Consider the following 10191-nt stretch of genomic DNA (forward strand, 5'->3'; position numbering starts at 1 on the left):
TAGCTCGATACGCAGATCAATGCCGCAACATATGATCATTGTATTTCTCGCCACTAAATGTCTTTCCTAATCATTTTCAGGAAAAGGGGGCGAGAGAGGCTGAGGGGGGGGAAATTGGATGAATGGGAGGCGAGCGGAGAAAGATTCCCATGCAGTCCTCGGAGGTTGCACAACCGGTTAACTCATAAAAATAAACTGCTAGAGGGGCTGAGAGTGTTTTCCATTCCTTAATGCTCCTTCCTGCAGCACCAAACAAAAAACAGATTTTTTTTCTTTTACACTCAGCATCACTCATACCTGAGGTTTAAGTCACAGTTGAACTACATTTTTATGCAAATGTGGATCCGTTTAGAGTTTATTTTACTGACAGACACGGCGAACTGAGGAAGCAGACATGACTCGATGCTTTTTTTTATTTTTTAGAGCAATAAATAACCGTTGTTTTTTATTTTAAGTTGTGCCTTTTTTTCTTTTTTTTTAACCAACCCATGTCTTTTTGCATGAAAGAAAATCCAGTATAAAGTTTGTGCTTCCAATTCACACGACATATAATAATTTTACAGTTCACTTATTTTTTTTTCCCCCTTTAGTGGCTTTTTGATTATGAAGGATTATTAAAAACAAGATCCTCACAGATGGAGGGAAAGATGTAAAACTCCAAGGGGTAAACACTGCGTGGTGTATGAGCATATCAAAGGCAGCTTTTTCATGCTCAGAGGGTGGTTTTCATTTCAATCGGTTCTGGTTCTTCTGGAGAACCTAAGCAAGTAAAGCTGCCCTCCGGACTACAGAGCCTAGTTACCCTCAAGGTGAAGCAAAGCAGATGCAATCTGTTTTTCTTTTTTTTTCCTTCTCCTCCTTTTTATCGATAGTCATACAAAACTGTCTCAAAGTTTGTGCATTGTAAGGAAAAAGTGTCCTCTACCTATTTAGTCACTAACTTTTATGCATGCAATGGATACATTTAAGCAGATTTACCAAGGGGTGAACACCTTGGTAAATCTGCCAAGGTAGACCTTCAGTGTAACCCTTTCTAAAGCATAAAGCTCTTTATGTCCTATCATGCCTCTTATGTCTCGACTGAGCATGAGTGAAAAATATATTAAATCGAATCAGAAGTTTTGTCCTGTGAAGTTTTGGGAAAAGTCCGGCAGGAGGATGGCAAACCAAGAAAAACAAGGTTTTTATAATTTTTTTAAGGAGTTATTGTTAGGTATAGGGTTGCGCACTTCGAGATGATAAACAAACCCAAGAGTCCTCTGTGTATTTCCACTTTCTTTCAAGGGCTCAGTCATTTAGTGGCAGAAATTGATGGAAAGCGAACTGTTTTGTGCCTGAAAACGCAAGACTGCGAAACAGTTTCCTTTAGCCTTATGGGCACGAACAAATCCCTCAACTGATTTTCAAAAGAAAAACTCATTAATGAGACACTTTAAAAAAAAAATATTGTTCAGTGGCTTAGTCCATAAGATTATTAGAAAGCTGCTTATAAACATATTAAAAAAAGGAGAGGGAGATGGGGAGAACTTAGTGGATTACAAAAAAAATGGAAGGTTATTTTTTATTTCCAAACAGAGGGGATAGGACAAAAGATTTTAAAGCACAGCCTCACCGCATGTCTAACATGCAACAATCAGAAGGCCCATGACTCCCCACCCCCTGTCCAGATTGAAATGTCAGCAAGCCTTTGGACGGCTGTACTTCATGTTGGAGCCCGGCTGAGGATTAATGGACGTACAGGGAGAACAATCGGGCATCTCTCCGGCTCACTCGGAGGGGATGTTTGTCCACATCCCCTCCTCCTCTGCCTGTACTGGGATGCTTGAGGCTTCGCTTTAAGAAGAGACGAGCACTTTGATGTACAAAGACGAGAAAGGACAGGGCGGAGAACGGGGGGAATAAGTCAAGGTTTAACCATGTTTCATGTTCCACACTGATTTCGTAGCTCAGTTTTGCCCACTGAAGCCCAGGTACATCTGCAAGTATCACCACGAGAGAGGCGCCAGTGCAGACTGGAGGAGTTACGGTTGAATTCCTAAAGCTCACTCCTCAACATCCCTTAGGGGTGTACTATCTACTCGCACAAAACTAAAAAAGTTCTCAAAGTTTAGTATTCTGGCAGCAGTAGGTGTAAATAATTAAGTTCCCACTACTACTGCTACTGCTACTGCTTCAAAAAAAAAAAAAGTCTAACAGCTGTTAAACAAGGCAAGCTTTTAAGTCACTATGATGTCAGATGACTTCAGATAACAAAACTTCACAAAGTGGAAATAATAATATCAATTTGAAATGCAATTATTGAGGTTCAGTTGATTTGGGTTTTCTTTGAAGCCTGATTTGCAAATTCTGATTTTGACTCATTACAACTTTGCCTGCAACATATTAAAACAAACGCTCGTTTCGCAGGGATAGAAAGGAGACGATCTGCTGAATTGGTCTACCCTCTATGCCTCCGGAGATCGCTGACTCGCATCACTTCTGTCATCAAACACCTCAACAAACCGTATTGGTGCACAGAGATACAGAGCTACTGTATCTCCATCAATCAATAATCAATTACTAGAGGAGTTCCTGTGCAGTTCAAGAACATTGCCTAAAGATTTTCCTCCATCACATCTCAGTACATTGTACATAAAACATTGTGTCGGACACTTGATGAAGGTTTATTGGCTTCCTATAAAGCTTACAATGGTTCGCTATGAAGTAAAGGTGATACATACAACAGAGCAGAAAATGTCCCCATCTTAAATTCTGTACAGGTAAAGTTTCTTGTAGGCTAAATGCTGTCTCATTCCAGGAAAAGATATCCATCCAAAGAAAAAAAAAAGATAATAAAAAAGGACCAGAAATGTGAATCACTTTCCTAGAGAATAGATCTGTTTACATCCATATTTTATCTAGCAAAAGCCAGTCTTGGCTATGTTCACATTCACAATTTGATCCAAGATTTGGTCATAAGTTCGATGTAATTTAATATTCAAGTCTAATAAGACAGAATATAACCATTGACTGCATTACTCATGTCAAGTTTATGGCTGCAGAAACATTAAAATTCATTTTGCTCTATTGGCTTCCGTGCGGCTCCTAATTTATTATCATCTGTGGCCTCGTATTTTAACTTGGCTATGCAAATATTAACGTTTTGTATGTTAATGAATCCTATTGCATTTAGTGTTTTTTTAAGGGAAGCCTTATACTTGTCAAACTTTATGTATTTTTTTTCTGCTAAGAAATCAGAAATTCTTATTCTTGAAAACTATTTTAATCAAACTTTTCATTTTTCTTTGGTATAAAAACATATCAACGCAGCTTGGTTCTGTTTGGTAGATGTTTCTACAGTGTTTGGATCACTGTAGAAACATCTACCAAACAGAACCAAGATGCGTCCCATGCTCTGCTATTCCCCTTTATTTATGGGTCTCAGTTATATTTATGAGTTTTTGTGATGCACTCTCCTCCTCACCACTGTTTACTGACTGGATGGACAGATTGTCCACCTGACTGTCGTCTCTGTCCCCCTCTTTGTTTTCACATAACTGAGAGATCTCATATTCTCACATGATTCAGGCCACAAGGCAGCAGGGAGGAGCTACTGAGAGTGAGAGCTGAGCAACGAAAGATAGAAAAAAAGAAGATGGCTCTCACTCCGTCAGAATCGGCTCTTCTGATGCACTGCAAAGCATCGGCTCTTAAATTCGATGCTTGCGAGCGTGGCCAATTACTAGTTTTTTAGAGAAAGCATTTTTAAAGTGTTGAGAAAATTGCATACGCTCTCTCAACTCAACTCGACAAATCCACTTAAGTCCAAACGCTATGTCTGTGATTTTTTTCCTTCCACTCAAGCTGTGATTTAAAATGTTGTATTCTCCTTACATTGAAAAAGATTACTCACAGTAGAGGGCCACTGCCTTTGTCTAAAAGTGCAGCGTAATGTTAGTTATTAAACAGGCTGCATTTCCTGTACTTCCCAATGTCCTGGCAGAACCATATCATATACTGCAGTCAGTCACTAAAGACCATACACACTCAGTACAAGCATTTATCTTTGCAATGTACTTTGCGGATTTACTCTGTGCAGAGATCCTTGCAGGAAGAGGAATTCATCCAGCTTGAATTTGAAGATTACAGAGTAAAATCTGGGTCGGCATAATAATGTCCTAATTGTACCCTCTCTTAAATGATATTGAAAGGGAGAAATAAAGAAACTAAGAAAGAAATAAAACAAATTAGACTAGATAGTTCCACAATGTTTTGTTTTCTTTTTTTTTTCTTTTTTTTTTTTTAGAGGAACGCTGTTCTGCTGTTCTGAAACGGGTTCATTTTCCGTCTCTCCACATGCCTTCCAGAAAAAACCTTTTTAGCAGAGCACACTACATAATAAAATATCTCTAATAACGGATGGCAAACTAACATCTCCAAGAGACGAGCCTTGACAATGAACCGGTCTGTTGAGGCCGGTTTAAAGCAGCCGGGCCTTTATGCGAACGTGAAAGTCATTTCATCTCAGATAATTTTGCTTTTGCTTGGCTACATCAGCTCTAAAGGTACAGACTGAGTCGTGTCAAAGGGGTTTAAATATATTCCACAGGGTCTAGAGCAAAATGAAAGGTAGTTTGATTTGGTTTCTGTTTGACTGCACTACCCAAACGTTGTTACGCTGAGCGAATCCATAACAGTAACAGGTGAATCATCGGTTTTTATTCTACCCACTGTGGAGTTATGACTCTCAAGCAGGGAACCAAACAACAAAATTCCCCTTCTACACATATAACAGAGTGTAATGTGTGGACTAATGCATGGCTTTGGGCAATGATTCGATACCCACCTTGGGTATTATGTAAGTGCTCTGAGACGTACGTGTATTGAGGGGGAAGTGAGAAATCTGAAGTGCGGATTATTCTGTGTGTGAAACTTTCAGCTTTTGCTTTCAGATACGCCTTTTCAAAAAAAACAAAACAAAAGAAAAATGCTTGAACCATGTTTTTGATCTGCGTTTATGGATACTTGCCAAGACAATCGGGAAGATGCCATGTAACATGGAGTTCTTACACGCACGCCGACCTAAATTAAAGAAGTTGGTCAGTCTAAGTATTGGCTTTTAACTTTTGGTGTTAGTCAAAGCCAGCACAGTTTGTTAGGTTTTTATTTTTCATCGTATATAAGATACACATTTTGTTGGCACCCTGGTAAAGATGTGTAAAAAAACCTTAAGATAATTACATTTCTTATTAAACACTTATTTTCACTCTGAACATAACAGAAGAAACAAACAAACAAAAAAAAAACTGTCACCACAATTATTGGTACCCCTGCAGTTAATCTATTGTAGAACAAACTTTAAAATTTAACAAGAATTAAAATAAGCAGTTATTTCAAACAATTAATGATTCCAATATATGTATATATTTATCCTCTTTAGCAGGTGTTGGCAAGATAAATATGGAATATTGTACGGTAAATGTAAAGGTTAGCTATGCTATTGCAAAACAAGATTAATCAATTTTAAGTTTGTTTTTTAACATATTTACCAGGGATGCCAAAAACTTTATGAGGAAGTATGTTCTGTTGCTCTAATTGTTGAACAAAGTTAAAAAAAATAAATAAATAAACCTTTCAACACCAGAGCACAATCCATATAGGTGTTATTTGAGTGTCTCACTTGTAAGAAGAGACAGAACTATTGACTGTATTTCTGAGTGAGGTAGTTCGTCTCAAGTTCATCACTTTAAAGTAGAAAAGTTGCTTCCATGATGTTTGGGGTTTGCGTTAGCTGAGCAGGCCGTGTTTGTCATTTTTCATCGTCCTGCAGATTTTGCGACCTACTGGTCGCCTTGCAGTAAATGCAACATGAATCTTGTTATGTTCAAAAGAAAGCCAGTAAAATAAATTCTGAAAGTGCTCAACACATTCTCACACAACAGGTTGACGCCATGTTTCTACACTGCCTTGCAAAATTATTCACAAACTTTATGACTCCTTCAGATTTTCTCTTCAATCGATTTTGCACTCATGTTCAATAAATTAGAGTGTTATTGAGAAGTTCATTTATTTCTGTAACTCAATTCTCTAAGTTAAAACATGTTACACATTAATTACACACAGACTTATATTCTCACGGTTTAATTCTGGTAGAGTTTGTGATTTTATGATCGCATCTAATAGAAGCATCACTTGAGCATTTCACATCAATCCAATTATAAAAAACATTGTGTAATACATAAAAATATTTTAATGCAGACATGTGGGCTTAATAAAAAGCATGTTGTTTTCTAAAAGTACTTTTAATCTGACAAATGAGCCTCATTGGTGCACAATATTCTAAAGTATAGAAAACGACTGCATGACAAATCAACACAAAGTGACATATTGAAAGGAAAAGGATTCAACGGGGCGCTCACCTATTTGTGGATCAGCATTCGTGGATTGACCTATTCACTCATTGTTTTTATTGAGTATATTTCAAATAGTCAAAAGAAAATGCAGCTTGGAAAGCTGAAATAGCTAGCACCGATGCTCTTTGACACGCTATTGGCTGGCGTTTGCAGAGCACCCAATCCAAAAGCAGAGATAAGGAAGACCGTGTATACTGGCTTCTGCAGAAGTGCCAAGACGGTTTCCACTGTCTGCATTAATGCAAACTGAGGAAGATTTGATGTATGATCTAAAAAATATAAAAATTGATTATCCGTTTTGAAAGGAAGTCGCAAGTATTTGCAGATTTCAACTATTTACAGGCAGTTGTGGTCCCTAAGCCTAGCAAATACCAGAGTTTTTCCACATTATTTAAAAAAAATAAAATAAAATGTTAAAATGTGTGAAGTAACAGTTAAATCCAGGCCAAATCAGAAAAAAAAACAACCTGTGAGAGGCTGCAGAAGACATAAAACCGTGAAAGAGGTTCACCTTCCAGCAGGATGATGCCTCTAAACATTTTTCTCTTTTTTTTTTTCTTTTTTTTTGTAAAGCAGAATGGGAAGAAATTTCTCCTGCCAACTGTGAAAAAGTGGTTTTCCAAAAAGACTAGTAATTAAAAATCTGCTGTGCAAAGTATTGTCTAAACACAAATGTGTGATGCACTTTTTGTAGAAAAGACACTGTAGATTGTACACTGTAGTCTCTTAACAACAAATAAGTTTTCACAGGTTTTTTTTTGTTGTTGTTTTTTAGATGGATGCTGTTAAACATTTGCTTCATACTGTGCTTCCTAGTTTGCCTTGTCAAAAATAAAAAATAAAAACTCGTCCACTCCAACTTTATTACCTCCTCCTCTAATGGATACTTCATCTGCCTCCGTCACTGCCTGGAGCTTTCAACATCTTTGCAATCTAGTCCTTATGTCGGCACGGATCTACAGCCAGTCTGGCGTTAGACAATATGTCATTAGAGTTCAGAGTGTCAGGCACTCAGCCTCATCATTTACATCCTGCTCAGAGCTACTGTACATCACAGGGATACGCGTATTGTCAGGACATCTCTCTTTCCCTTCAATGTGCACGGCTCAGGATGAATGGGGGGCTGCAGATAACAGTGGCATCCCCTGGCATGTGGGGTATATTTAAACCTTGCAGTATATGCACAGATCGACTCTTTGACTTCTCTTACTGGCTTGTTGAGTTGGGTAAAGGAGGTCTGCTTCAGTGACGGGGGGGTGGGTGTTCGGAACAAAACCTGAAGCGGAAAAGCTCCCGCTTTCACAGGAGTTCCTTTCAAACCATGCGTGAGACTCAACAAAAGTGTCTGACACGTTATAAAGGTTATGAAGGCTTTTGCGCTTACAGACAGGCTCAGAGATTTTGGTGGGAAGCCCGTGCAACATACACGGGGAAAGCAACGCGATCGGGTGGGAGCGAGGCAGGGAGACAGGGTGGCATTCACCGCTCAACGACAGAAGGAGCGAACACAAATGGACGTGAGATAAAGCAAAGCGGAGGGTGAAGGACGGTGGCATGAAGTGAGACTCCGATGCACCGCACACGGGGCGCACACGCGGACGGACATGACTGGGGGAAGTTAAGGAATCACAGAGCTAAACGCGTCAGGATCAAGACAGTACAATAAGCTGCATCCGGTTCATTTCCTCAGGGATCTGCGCGTTGCGTTATATGAATCTGCAAGTGCACGGCGTTGCCTCTGTCCCGACATCTGAGGCCAAGCAAGTTCCGTCGGACCTTCTTCCTTCACAGTGCTGAGACGGCCAAAACAAGCGCCCCGTGTTATTGATCCGCATCGAAACTCTCAGCTGTGCCCCGTCTCCGCTTGTCTAATCGATCATGCGTCACCGACCACATCTAGTCGAGCATTCTCTTGCTCATATCAACCTACCTGGCACCCATGCGCAACGCGTAAAAACGCACAGCGGCTTCCACGTTCCCCGCCCACTATTGCCTCCCCCCATCGCCCCCTTCCAAAAATAAAAAACCCTTATTTTTTTTGTTTCTAATATTCTTTCATCCGCGTTCACTGAGACCCACTCAGACTTACCCAGGGTGTGAACGCTGTCCTCCCTGTGCGTTCCTTGCTTGTTTGTCCGTGAATCCAGTAAAAAGAAAGAAAAAAAAAAGGAGGTCTGAGAGCAGGAGCAGCAAATGCACCAGTGAACAAGTGGACGGCAGCCGACTCCTGTCCTCTCCTCTCCTCTCCTACTTCCACACTCTTTCCGTTCTCCTCACTCTTCCCCGCTAACCCGGGGTAGGGTGAACAACAGCCGCGTTAATCCGGGCATTGTCCCCATCATCGGCGTGTTGAAAATTAAAAATATATATGTATATATTAAAATAAAATCTGAAGTGAGTGCAGAGAAGGCTTGTTGAAGTTGGGAGCACAGCAATGCCGTCCTGTGTAATCCGCGCTCTGAAAACAGTCTACTGGAGCAGTTCGCGAATGTACAAAGCTCGAGTCAAATGCTATTGTTGAAGAAGAAGAAGAAATAAAAAAAGTCTGTTTGTAGTCTGGAAGGTTGACATTTAATCCCAAGAGGATGTTGTCTTCTGTTCACTTCCTTCCCAGCCAAAGCAACTGTCTTTAGTGAGGACGAAGCCCAGAGCAGAGACGCGCAGGTATCTACAAACTAAACATCTTCCTCCCAATTTTTCTGTGAAAATGTCATTCTTTTTATATATATATATATCTAATTTATTTTAGGTCGCTGTGCGCCATGGCTCATCACTCGTTCACGCGTTCAGCCTTGCGTTGGTTCACCCAGAAGCTGGAGGGGTTGGGTTGGGGGGGGGAAACCACGTCTCGGTCCAAGTGCACTCTCTTCTCCTCTCTTCTCTCTCCTCAACAATCTCTGTTCATCCTTCTGTAGGAAAGCCACGCCCATCCGATGCAGCGATTGGCTGGAAAATTCGGAGAGGGCGGATGGAGTTGAAGGCAAGTATAAATGGGAACTCTGGACTACAGGAGAGAGTGACAGAGTGACGGACAACTCTCCTTACCTGGAAGATGGCTTTTCATCCATAACTTTTTTTTTCCCCCCACACCAGACCTCTTCCATGAAATTCCTGCAACAGATTTTGAGGAAATTAAGCACTTTTTTTATACAGAGGCCATGCCGAAGCAGATGAGAATTTAATCAAAAATCCCCCCCCAGTAATTCAAAAAGATTCATTACACAAAATGTGATGCATTTCAAGTGTGTGTGTGTGTGTGTGTGTGTGTGTGTGTGTGTGTGTGTGTGTGTGTTTTTGCTAAATTTGACCACTTAAACAAATTTATTTAAAAGAAAAAAATGCTAAATTTGTTCAATATTGTTTCTTGAAAAATATATTACACAAACCCAATAGAAAGAGGTTTAAATGTAAAAAATGATTTGTATTGCTATGGTTATGACAACCAAGAGGAAAACAGCTGGCCTGACAGCATCTATCAGTCTCTGTCACCAACAATTATGAGGTTAAAGCCCCTAAAGGTCATGAACACCAAAGCACGCTGTTATGTGAGTACATGTTCAAATACATGACTGTTAGGTTAACTGGTCTAGGTGTGTGTGTGTGCGTGTCTGTGTGTGTGTGTGTGTCGTTGTTTACGGGTACAGATGGCGGACGGATGAATATATCCTCCCCTCTGTGTTTTGTGAAAATTACCTTCACAATATAAAACTTGAACTATATCAACAGAGTCCAAATGCTAAATGGAAAGACCTGGGGAGTGTGAGTAGACAGAGAACAAGGCAGGGAAGAAGGCTAGCTG

The 10191-nt window shown here is 40.1% G+C and overlaps 1 protein-coding gene across 2 annotated transcripts in view; it reads right to left on the reverse strand.

Annotated features, from left to right (window-relative positions):
• The window catches only part of LOC103138346 (BMP/retinoic acid-inducible neural-specific protein 3-like), a 207144-nt gene extending 197865 nt beyond the window's left edge, over positions 1–9279 (reverse strand). Inside the window, exon 1 of one of the 2 annotated variants that reach the window (XM_016671750.1) lies at positions 7603–8345. The gene's annotated coding sequence lies outside the window, so the exon portion shown is untranslated. Of the gene's footprint in view, positions 1–7602; positions 8346–8481 lie in introns of those variants that run through there. The other variant, XM_007552504.2, reaches the window with a different exon arrangement.
• Between the last annotated feature and the right edge of the window lie 912 nt (positions 9280–10191).

Source organism: Poecilia formosa, unplaced genomic scaffold (assembly GCF_000485575.1).
Source record: "Poecilia formosa unplaced genomic scaffold, Poecilia_formosa-5.1.2 Scaffold49, whole genome shotgun sequence".
In the NCBI taxonomy this organism is placed as follows: domain Eukaryota; kingdom Metazoa; phylum Chordata; class Actinopteri; order Cyprinodontiformes; family Poeciliidae; genus Poecilia; species Poecilia formosa.